Raw genomic sequence first — 9,615 nt, 5'->3', positions numbered from 1 at the left:
GATACCAAACACTTTCTTTAATATTGCCAATACCTTGTCGTGGTGATGGGGTTTGCATAAGTCAATGAAGTTATGAGCCACGCTGTGGCCAAGGTGGACAGGTCACAGTGAAGAGTTTTGACAGAACGTGGTCCACTGGAGGAGGGAATGGCAAACCACTCCAGTGTTCTTGCCGTGAGAACACAAAAACTCCACGAACAGTATTAAAAAGCAAAAAGACATGACACCGGAAGACGCCACCCCGAGGGTGGAAGGAGTCCACTGTGCTACCGGGGAAGAGCAGGGGGCAATTACTAACAGCTCCAAGAATGAAGTGGCCAGGCCTAAGCAGAAAGGACGCTCAGTGTGGATGTGACTGGTGGGGAAAGTAAAGTCCGATGCTGTAAGAACAATATTGCATAGGAGCCTGGAATGTTAGGTCCATGAATCAAGGCAAATTGGATGTGGTCAAACAGGAGATGGCAAGAGTGAACGTCTGCATGTTAGGAATCAGTGAACTAAAACGGACTGGAATGGGTGAATTTAATTCAGATGAGCATTATATCTACTACTGTGGGCAAGAATCTCTTAGAAGAAATGGAGTAGCCCTTATAGTCCACGAGAGTCCTAAATGCAGTGCTTGGGTGCCATCTCAAAAATGAACAAGAATGATCTCAGTTCGTTTCCAACACAAACCATTCAACATCACAATGATGCAAGTCTATGCCCCAAACACTGATGCTGAAGAAGCTGAAACTGACCAGTACTTTTTAGAAGTAGAGATAGCTCATGTAAAATGTGTACACGGACATTAACAGGCAAACTAGAGATTGCGTGGCTTCACCTAAAAGCTTAGCTGAGAATCAGGTCTTACAGTATAAACTGACTACAATCAATTGCAATACACTAAGGTTGCTTGCTCAGATGTTTAAGGCTTACTATATTTTAGGTTTGGCTGAGGGAGCATTTTCAGTGGTTTGGATTTAAAACTGCCACTTTTATTCCCTTTCTTTTGAAGTCTTGCCTTCTTGATCTAATTCAGGTCTTTGTGGCCTGTGTCTATATTTCTGGGTTTTAGACATTTGCAAGACAAAGACTGTTGTTTTTAGTTTCCCAAAGAACTGTTTTGTCACCTAAAGATATTAAAGCCAGTGACAAGATTTTTGATTAAACTGAAATTTATTTTACAAAGTCCTGTGTTCTACAATGGGGCTTCCCTGGTAGCTCAGACAGTAAAGCGTCTGCCTACAATGCGGGAGACCCGGGTTCGAACCCTGGGTTGGGAAGATCCTCTGGAGAAGGAAATGGCAACCCTCTCCAGTTCTCTTGCCTGGAAAATCCCATGGACGGAGGAGCCTGGTAGGCTACAGTTCATGGGGTCACAAAGAGTCGGACACGACTGAGCGACTTCACTCACTCGCTCATGTTCTATAACGTTAGAGATTAATTTATCATGTCTTCAAAGGTTTGTATAAGGCATTCAACAAAGACCATTCTGAGTTTACAAATTAAACCAAAGCAGTATCACTACTCTATTTTTCTTAGTCCTTCCACTTTTGTTCCCAGTTTTTAATTATTTTTTATGAATCGGATAACTCTATTGGTTAGTACATTCAGTTATTATTTCTTTAGGTTAGGTAGGTAGCTTTAGTCCCTCGGTCATGTCTGACTCTTGTGACCCCATGCACTGTAGACCACTGGGTTCCCCCGTCCATGGGATTTTCCAGGCAAGGTTATGGGAATGGTTTGCCATTTCCTTCTCCAGTTGGCAATTTACATGCCTGGTCTATCCCACAATATACTTTAACAAGAGCTGTACCATCGTATTTGAAGCCCATTTATGTATGCCTATTTTATGTGCTTTTATCCAAATTTTGCCAACTTCTGTACCTTTACCTTTACTTTTCATCAGGATCCAGGGAGCAAACTTTGGTCTTAGAGGAGGGGTTTTAGAAGACTTTTTCCTTCTTTTCCTGCTCCCTGTCCATTTTACCTACCTTGATATAAAAAGCTCTGGGATTCCCAAAGTGGTGGAGGAGGTCAGGTCTGTGGAATCTTCCCAGACTAGATATGGAATCCGTGTCTTCTGCACGGGCAGGTGGATTCTTATCCACTGTGCCACCAGGGGAGTCTTCTCATGTGTGTGTGTTTAAAAAGTTTTCTCTGTGCTTCTTTGCTGCATAATTTTTGACTAAAAGTTGACATATTGTATAGAATACTACAGATGACGCAAATAGTATTACAGATGGAAATAGGCGTGCCTTGTGTTTTGACTGGGTTTTGGTACGGAGGTTTTGATCTGGATTTGGGTTTTGTCTCTGAATTCCTTCAGACGCTTTTAGCTCTACCTCGTGGCTGAGCTGAGAGCTGGTGTATTAAGGAGGTTCTCTCTGTCCTCTTTACCTTTGACATCAGGTCCTCTCTTTGAATTAAAGAGAGTCTCTCTCCGTGTTCTTGCCTCGCTCCCAGAATTAGAGCACTCTTACCAACCACTCAGCCTTTGCTGGTCTGACTGTGCTGGGCACGGTGTGTGTGTCCTGTGTTACTGTGTTTCATCTAAGTCTTAGGCAGCTGCCAAGATTCTGGGCATCAGGGATGAGATCTCCCCCATGACCCTGTGTCTCTCCTAGTGGTCGAGAATCTCTAACAGTCTGAGCTCAGCATGTCTCCTTGCCTTTCCTCCATCGTAAGGTTATTCACCTATTGCTCTGGGGGCAGTGAGTTCTCACCTGTGGTCTAAGGGCGACAGAATTTGATGCCTGTCTCCCAGGGGCTGGAAGTTTTTGTTCAGGATGGGAGACGGGGGTGAAGCATCAGGCAGGACTTTCTGGTTTTCTCATGATGACTGCCGAAACCCTTTTCCAGACCTGCGCCCACCCAGGGAGGGGTTTCCCAGGGTTCTCTCCTTGCCCCTAATCTCCTGACTCTCAAGAGATCTACTGATCAGAGACTTCAAATAGGTGGTCCAACTACTGTGTCTGTTTCTCCCAAAGGCCCTATAATATCCTGTGAGCTCGAATATGTTCCTTTTTAATTTAATTTAAGTTTTGCTTGAATTCTTTTCTTGGGTTGTGTGGGATCCAGGTAGGCAGCTGTCCATGTCCCCTCTATCCCAGGAGCCCATTTTTTTCCCTTAGATTTCAGGTTTCTTGTTTGCTTTGTAACCTCAGTTATCATGTTGGGCTTGAGAAAAAATTGTGAATTTGCAGATTATCTGTTTTTAAAGTGTTTATTGTAAGAGTGAAAATGAAACTTTTTCCAGCTTTTTCAATTATGAGTAGAAACCAGACGTCAATCATAGTACATTATTATTACTATTCCTGTAAATAAGTCCTCTTTAAGATGAATTATGAAGCATGGAAAATAGCTATTTTTATTCATATACATGTTTCTAATAATTTGTGCTCTTCTTTCCTTTGATTCCTCCGAATTTTTATTTTATATCACTCTCTTTCAGGCCGAAGAATTTTCTTTATCATATTCTGTCATGTAGCTCATCTGGCGGCCCATTCTGGTGGCCCTTCAGTTTTTATTTACCTGAAAATATATTTTATCTTCAGTTTTGAAGGATACTTTGGTGGGGGTAGAATTCTAGATTTTCTTTTATTTTTATTTAGCATTTCAAAGATGCCAGACCCTAGTCTTCTGGTTTTCACTGACTTAGGTAGAAAGCAGTTATAATGCGTATCATTGTTTACTCACATAATGTGTTTTCCGTCTCTGGCTCATCTCAAGATGTTCTCATGACATTTAGAATAGAATTGTCTGAGGCTTTCCAGATGTAACTGAGTGTTTTAGAGGGATAAGCTCAAATCATTGGCAGCGGGAAAAGCTTCTGCAAGGAGGCCAAGGCAGGAAGCAGCTGTGTCATTACAGGAAAGTGGAGGAAGGTTGAATTAGAAGACCAACTTGACCCTTTTGCCTAGGATTCTCCCGGTTCTAGCCCTGCATACCTGGAAACCCTTCAATTTCATCAAAACTGGGCAATTTGCTCAGGAACATCCCAGTTTTAGAACTGAAAGTCTTATATCTTGGGCAACTCCTCAGTTTCACACAAACCTGGATGGCTGGAAACCCCACCCCAACTTTTCTCCTTCCCATCCCCTTCTTCTATCTTCTTTGCTACCATTACTTAGCTCATTTCCTTGAAAATTTTAATCTGGTTGCTGCAGTAGCCTGCTAACTGAATTTCTTGCTTTTATCACTGGCCTCATACACTGTTGATTTTAGCACTCCTTTTCAAGTTTACGAACTCAGAACATGCATAGCTTTCACACGTGTATGGCTTCTAAACCTAGCTTTCTGAAGCTAGTTCTGTATATGTTTTGCCTTGAGACCAAAGTTTCTCTCTGCTAGAAATTCAGTATCTCTTTGTTTGTTCTAACATTTGAAGAGACTATCCCCAGGCTGTGGGAGCTGATCGATTTTGATTATATAAAATGCTTTGTATTTTCTAGCTCCAATGTGCATCAATTGCCAGTGTCAAACCAGGTCTAGAGCAAGTTTATTTTCTTTACTGATTTGACAATGCCTGACAATTTCCAGCACTCTCTCTGTGGGGTGAGTTTCAGTACACTCTTGTCCAGTCCAGAAGAAATTCAAGTGATCCCTGTCTTCTCAGGTTGTTACCCCAGGAACAAAAGGGGATTGTTCCTAGAAAAGTATGCTCATTAAAATCAGATATTGAAAATATGATTTGGTTGCAAGCAAAGTAAAACTAGTCAATACGGTGGGATGGATTTTGACTTAAGTTTGAGCTTGTGGCACTTGTGAATTAGGACGGTTTCTGTTCCCCAGTGGTTCTTGATTAGCAGTAAGCCAGTTATTCTGTTCTCCACTGATTTCTTGGATGGAAAACCAATGCATTTCTCAACTAGAGCAGTTTTCTAGAAAGTTCAGGATTTTTCTGGAGAAATTGTGGGCATCTGAACGACCTTTGAGAGGTCTTTAATGAAGTTACAAGTGTGTGCTCAGTCATGTCCAACTCTCTAGCAACCCCATGGACTATAGCCATCAGGCTCCTCTGTCCACGGGATTTCCCAGGCAAGAGTACTGGAGTGGGTTGCCATTTCCTTCTCCAGGAGATCTTCCTAACCCAGGGATCAAACCCACATCTCTTGTGTCTCCTGCATTGGCAGGCAAATTCTTTACCACTACACCGCCTGGGAATCCCAAAAGTTATTTTACCAGGGCAAAATATTTTTACAATTCCACCTCATAAGCGGCATGTGGAGGGAAGTTTTTCATTCTATCTTGTTTATTTCCAATTAACGTCATCACTGCCAAAAATGTTCATAAAATTATCAGATCCTATGAGCACTCCAGGAATATATTTGGTATGAATTTTTGCCAAAGGAATAACTTGGTAACTAAAAAGCCATAGACTTTGTAGTTGAACTCCTTGGCTTAGAGATCATTTAGTGAGACTGCTTTGAACTTGTGTTTTTCTTTTGAAGCAAATACATCTCTTCAAACAAAATCTTGCCTAGAAATGCAGTGTGTAGAAGAAAAAAAGAGCATTTCTCTGAATGGAAGCACGGGAGCATGACTGCTCATCATTTTCCTCTCCTCCCATATTTGCAGTGTTACAAAGAAGCAGAACTATTAAAATTTACAAAAATGTCGTGTCTGACTTGCACACAATTGTAACATGTCCATCACCTGTATGAAAAATTGCTCCCCAAATTATATTCCTAGAAAGAGCACAGCAGAAATGTACAGTTTCCCTATCAGCTTGAAATGGGATATATCACATATTACAATATTTTTAAAAAGCTCAAAAGAGACCTTCCCAAAAAACTAGTATTTTTAAATCACTGTAAAAAAAACCACCTTCATCTTAGGTATAAAATGCCTATTTGAAATGGTGAACTGTTATCTCTTTAAGATACATCTTTATAAACAAAATAATGATAACAACAGTCATAAAGACAAAGTTACATTTTTTTTTAATATGTTAGAGACTTTAACTCGGAGAAGGCGATGGCACCCCACTCCAGTACTCTTGCCTGGAGAATCCCAGGGATGGGGGAGCCTGGTGGGCTGCAGTCCATGGGGTCGCTAAGAGTCGGACACGACTGAGCGACTTCACTTTCACTTTTCACTTTCATGCATTGGAGAAGGAAATGGCAACCCACTCCAGTGTTCTTGCCTGGAGAATCCCAGGGACGGGGGAGCCTGGTGGGCTGCCGTCTACAGGATCGTACAGAGTCGGACACGACTGAAGCGACTTAGCAGCAGCAGCAGCAGAGACTGGAGCTCATAGAAATCTAAACTCATTTTTATTTCAGAGATTTGTTTAGTATTCTTTGACAGTGTTCTAAATAAATGGAATCCCTTCTTTAAATTGAGTTTTGTGGAAACTCAGTGGGTAAATCAGTTTGAGGTTGGATTCATTGACTGAAGCAAGGAGGGAGGCCTGAAGCAGTTACTATTTGCCCCCCAGTGGCATTTGCCCCCAGTGGCATTTGCCTCCCCAGAGGCATGTCTTATAAGACCCAGGCCTCTTCTAGAGCCTGTAAAGCAGAGTGCTGAAGGATGAAGGCTCTGGAGTCAGTGAAACGAGATTTGGCTCACATCTCTGCCTCTTGTTAATTCATCGGCCTAATCTCTCTGAGTCTCAATTCCTTCATCTGAAAATTGAGAACAATTGCAGTTGAGAGTCACCAAGAGTGGACTGCCATCATTTCTTTTTCGCTGAATCCATGCTGCTCCACCCATTAAGAGGTATATTCTATTTCCCACCCCCTTGAAAGTAGGCCAGCCTTGTGAATTCCTTTTACCAATAGATTGTGGAGAAAATGACTGGGCCATTTCCAGTAACAAACCTTAGGAAGTCTGGCAGCTTCTGCTCAGGAAAGCCAGCTGCCATGCTACAAAGACATTCAGATGAGACGGTTAGTTGGAGGAGAAATCAGGATTGGCAGAGAGGTCACAGGAGGAGCACAGATGCCCCAGAGAGCTGGGTGGAGTCCGCATGGATCAGCCCCACCATGAGCTGAAGTCAGAGGAGAGTGTGAGCCCCAGACAGTAGGAGAACCATCCAGCTGAGACAGCCTAAATTTCTGACCCTCTGGAAAGTGAGAAATGACTGATATTATGCATCAGTCCTTGCCACTCTGGAGGGGTGTGTTAGGTAGCAATGGGTACCTGAAATAGAAAAAGAACCTAACTCTTGTGATGTCTGTTGGAATTAAATTAGACAGCAATCATATACTAAAACAAGGATCACCATATGGGGGAGAATTACAGTTAAATTCAACTCTTGTTAGTGATTGGATGGTAACAATGAGTCAGAATTCCAGAGACCGATCCCTTTGTAGAGCTTACAACCTAGAAGGAGCAGACAGAAATGATAAATAAGTAAACAATGTAGTTTGTTAGAATGTACTGTCCAATGGGAAAACAAAGATTATAGGTGGAACATCCACGCACTCCCAGAGGAAGGACATGGCCGGTCCGGACACTGAAAGGACCAGCACGGCTGGACTGGCTGGGGCTCAGCAGGGAGGCCACGGTGGCTGGGACACACGGGGCAATGTGGACCATGGAGAGAGATATAGTTGGCTGCCAGGGCAGGATGGAAACTATAGTGAGATCTTTGGTTATTCTAAAACATTGAGAAAGAGGTGTTTTGTCTCTTGAAAGGGATGGTTTTTTTTTTTTTTCCAAAACTGTGAAATGGAAACTCAACAACAGTTGAAATACCTGATATTATTGCCTTCCTAACACTTATCACTTCCAACAAATTAGCATGTTCTGTTCATTTGTTTCAGTTCAGTTCAGTCACTCAGTATGTCTGACACTTTGTGTCCCCATGGACTGCAGCAGGCCAGGCTTCCCTGTCCATCACCAACTCCTGTAGCTTGCTCAGATTCATATCCATTGAGTCAGTGATGCCATCGAACCATCTCATCCTCTGTCATCACCTTCTCCTCCTGCCCTCAATCTTTCCCAGCATCAGGGTCTTTTCAAATGAGTCAACTCTTTGCAGCAGGTGGCAAAAGTATTGGAGTTTCAGCTTCAGCATCAGTCCTTCCAATAAACACCCATGACTGATCTCCTTTAGGATGGACTGGTTGGATCTCCTTGCAGTCCAAGGGACTCTCAAGAGTCTTCTCCAACCCCTCAGTTCAAAAGCATCAATTCTTCAGTGCTCAGCTTTCTTTATGGTCCAACTCTGACATTAACACATGACTACTGGAAAAACCATAGTTTTGACAAATGGACCTTTGTTGGTAAAATAATGTCAGCTTTTAATGTGCTGTCTAGGTTGGTCATGGGCTTCCCTGGGGATTCAGTCGGTAAAGAATCTGCCTGCAATGCTGGGGACCTGCATTTGATCTGTGGGTTGGGAAGATCCCCTGGAGAAGGGAATGGCTACCCATTCCAGAAATAATGAAGAGACAGGGCCAAAGCGAAAACTATGTCCTGTTGTGGATGTGACTGGTGATGGAAGTAAGTCCAATGCTGTAAAGAACGATACTGCATAGGAACCTGGAATGTTAGGTCCATGAATCAAGGTAAATTGGAAGTGGCCAAACAGGAGACGCCAAGAGTGAACATCGACATTTGAGGAATCAGGGAACTAAAATGGACTGGAATGGGTGATTTAACCCAGGTGACCATTGTATCTACTACTGTGGGTGGGAATCCCTTAGAAGAAATGGAGTAGCCATCATAGTCAACAAAAGAGTCTGAAATGCAGTACTTGGGTGCAATCTCAAAAATGACAGAATGACCTCTATTAATTTCCAAGGCAAACCAGTCAATATCACAGTAATCCAAGTCTATGCCCCAACCAGTAATGCTGAAGAAGCTGAAGTTGAACGGTTCTATGAAGACCTCCAAGACCTTCTAGAACTAATATCCAAAAAAGATGTCCTTTTCATTATAGGGGACTGGGATGCAAAAGTAGGAAGTCGAGAGATACCTGGAGTAACAGGCAAGTTTGGCCCTGGAGTACAAGATGAAGCAGAGCAAAGGCTAACAGAGTTTTGCCAAGAAAACGCTCTGGTCACAGCAAAGACCTTCCAACAACACAAGAGACGATTCTACATCACCACACGGTCAATACCGAAATCAGGTTGATTATATTCTTTGCAGCCAGAGTTGGAGAAGCTCTATACAGCCAGCAAAAACAAGATCTGGAGCTGACTATGGCTCCAGTCATGAACTCCTTATTGCAAAATTCAGACTTAAATTGAAGAAAGTAGGGAAAAGCATGAGACCATTCAGGTATGATCTAAATCAAATCCCTTATGATTATACAGTGGAAGTGAGAAATAGATTTAAGGGACTAGATCTGATAGACAGAGTGTCTGAAGAACTACGGACAGAAGTTCATGACATTGTACAGGAGGCAGTGATCAAGACCATCCCCAAGAAAAAGAAATGCAAAAAAGCAAAATGGTTGTTTGAAGAGACCTTACCAAGAGCTGAGAAAAGAAGAGAAACTGAAGGCAAAGGAGAAAAGGAAAGATATATCCATCTGAATGCAGAGTTCCAAAGAATAGCAAGGAGAGATAAGAAAGCCTTCCTCAGTTATCAATGCAAAGAAATAGAGGAAAACAATAGAATGGGAAAGACACAATCTCTTAAAAGAAAATTAGAGATACCAAGGGAACATTTCATGTA

The 9,615-nt window shown here is 42.4% G+C and overlaps 1 pseudogene; it reads left to right on the top strand.

The window, feature by feature from the left end:
• The first annotated feature begins 220 nt into the window (after positions 1–220).
• Positions 221–9,208, top strand: LOC139034869 (craniofacial development protein 2-like; annotated as a pseudogene).
• Positions 9,209–9,615: the final 407 nt, after the last annotated feature.

Source organism: Odocoileus virginianus, chromosome 4 (assembly GCF_023699985.2).
Source record: "Odocoileus virginianus isolate 20LAN1187 ecotype Illinois chromosome 4, Ovbor_1.2, whole genome shotgun sequence".
NCBI lineage: Eukaryota > Metazoa > Chordata > Mammalia > Artiodactyla > Cervidae > Odocoileus > Odocoileus virginianus.
The sequence above is the reverse complement of the archived record's forward strand: the minus strand, read 5'-3'. Positions and strand labels throughout refer to the sequence as shown.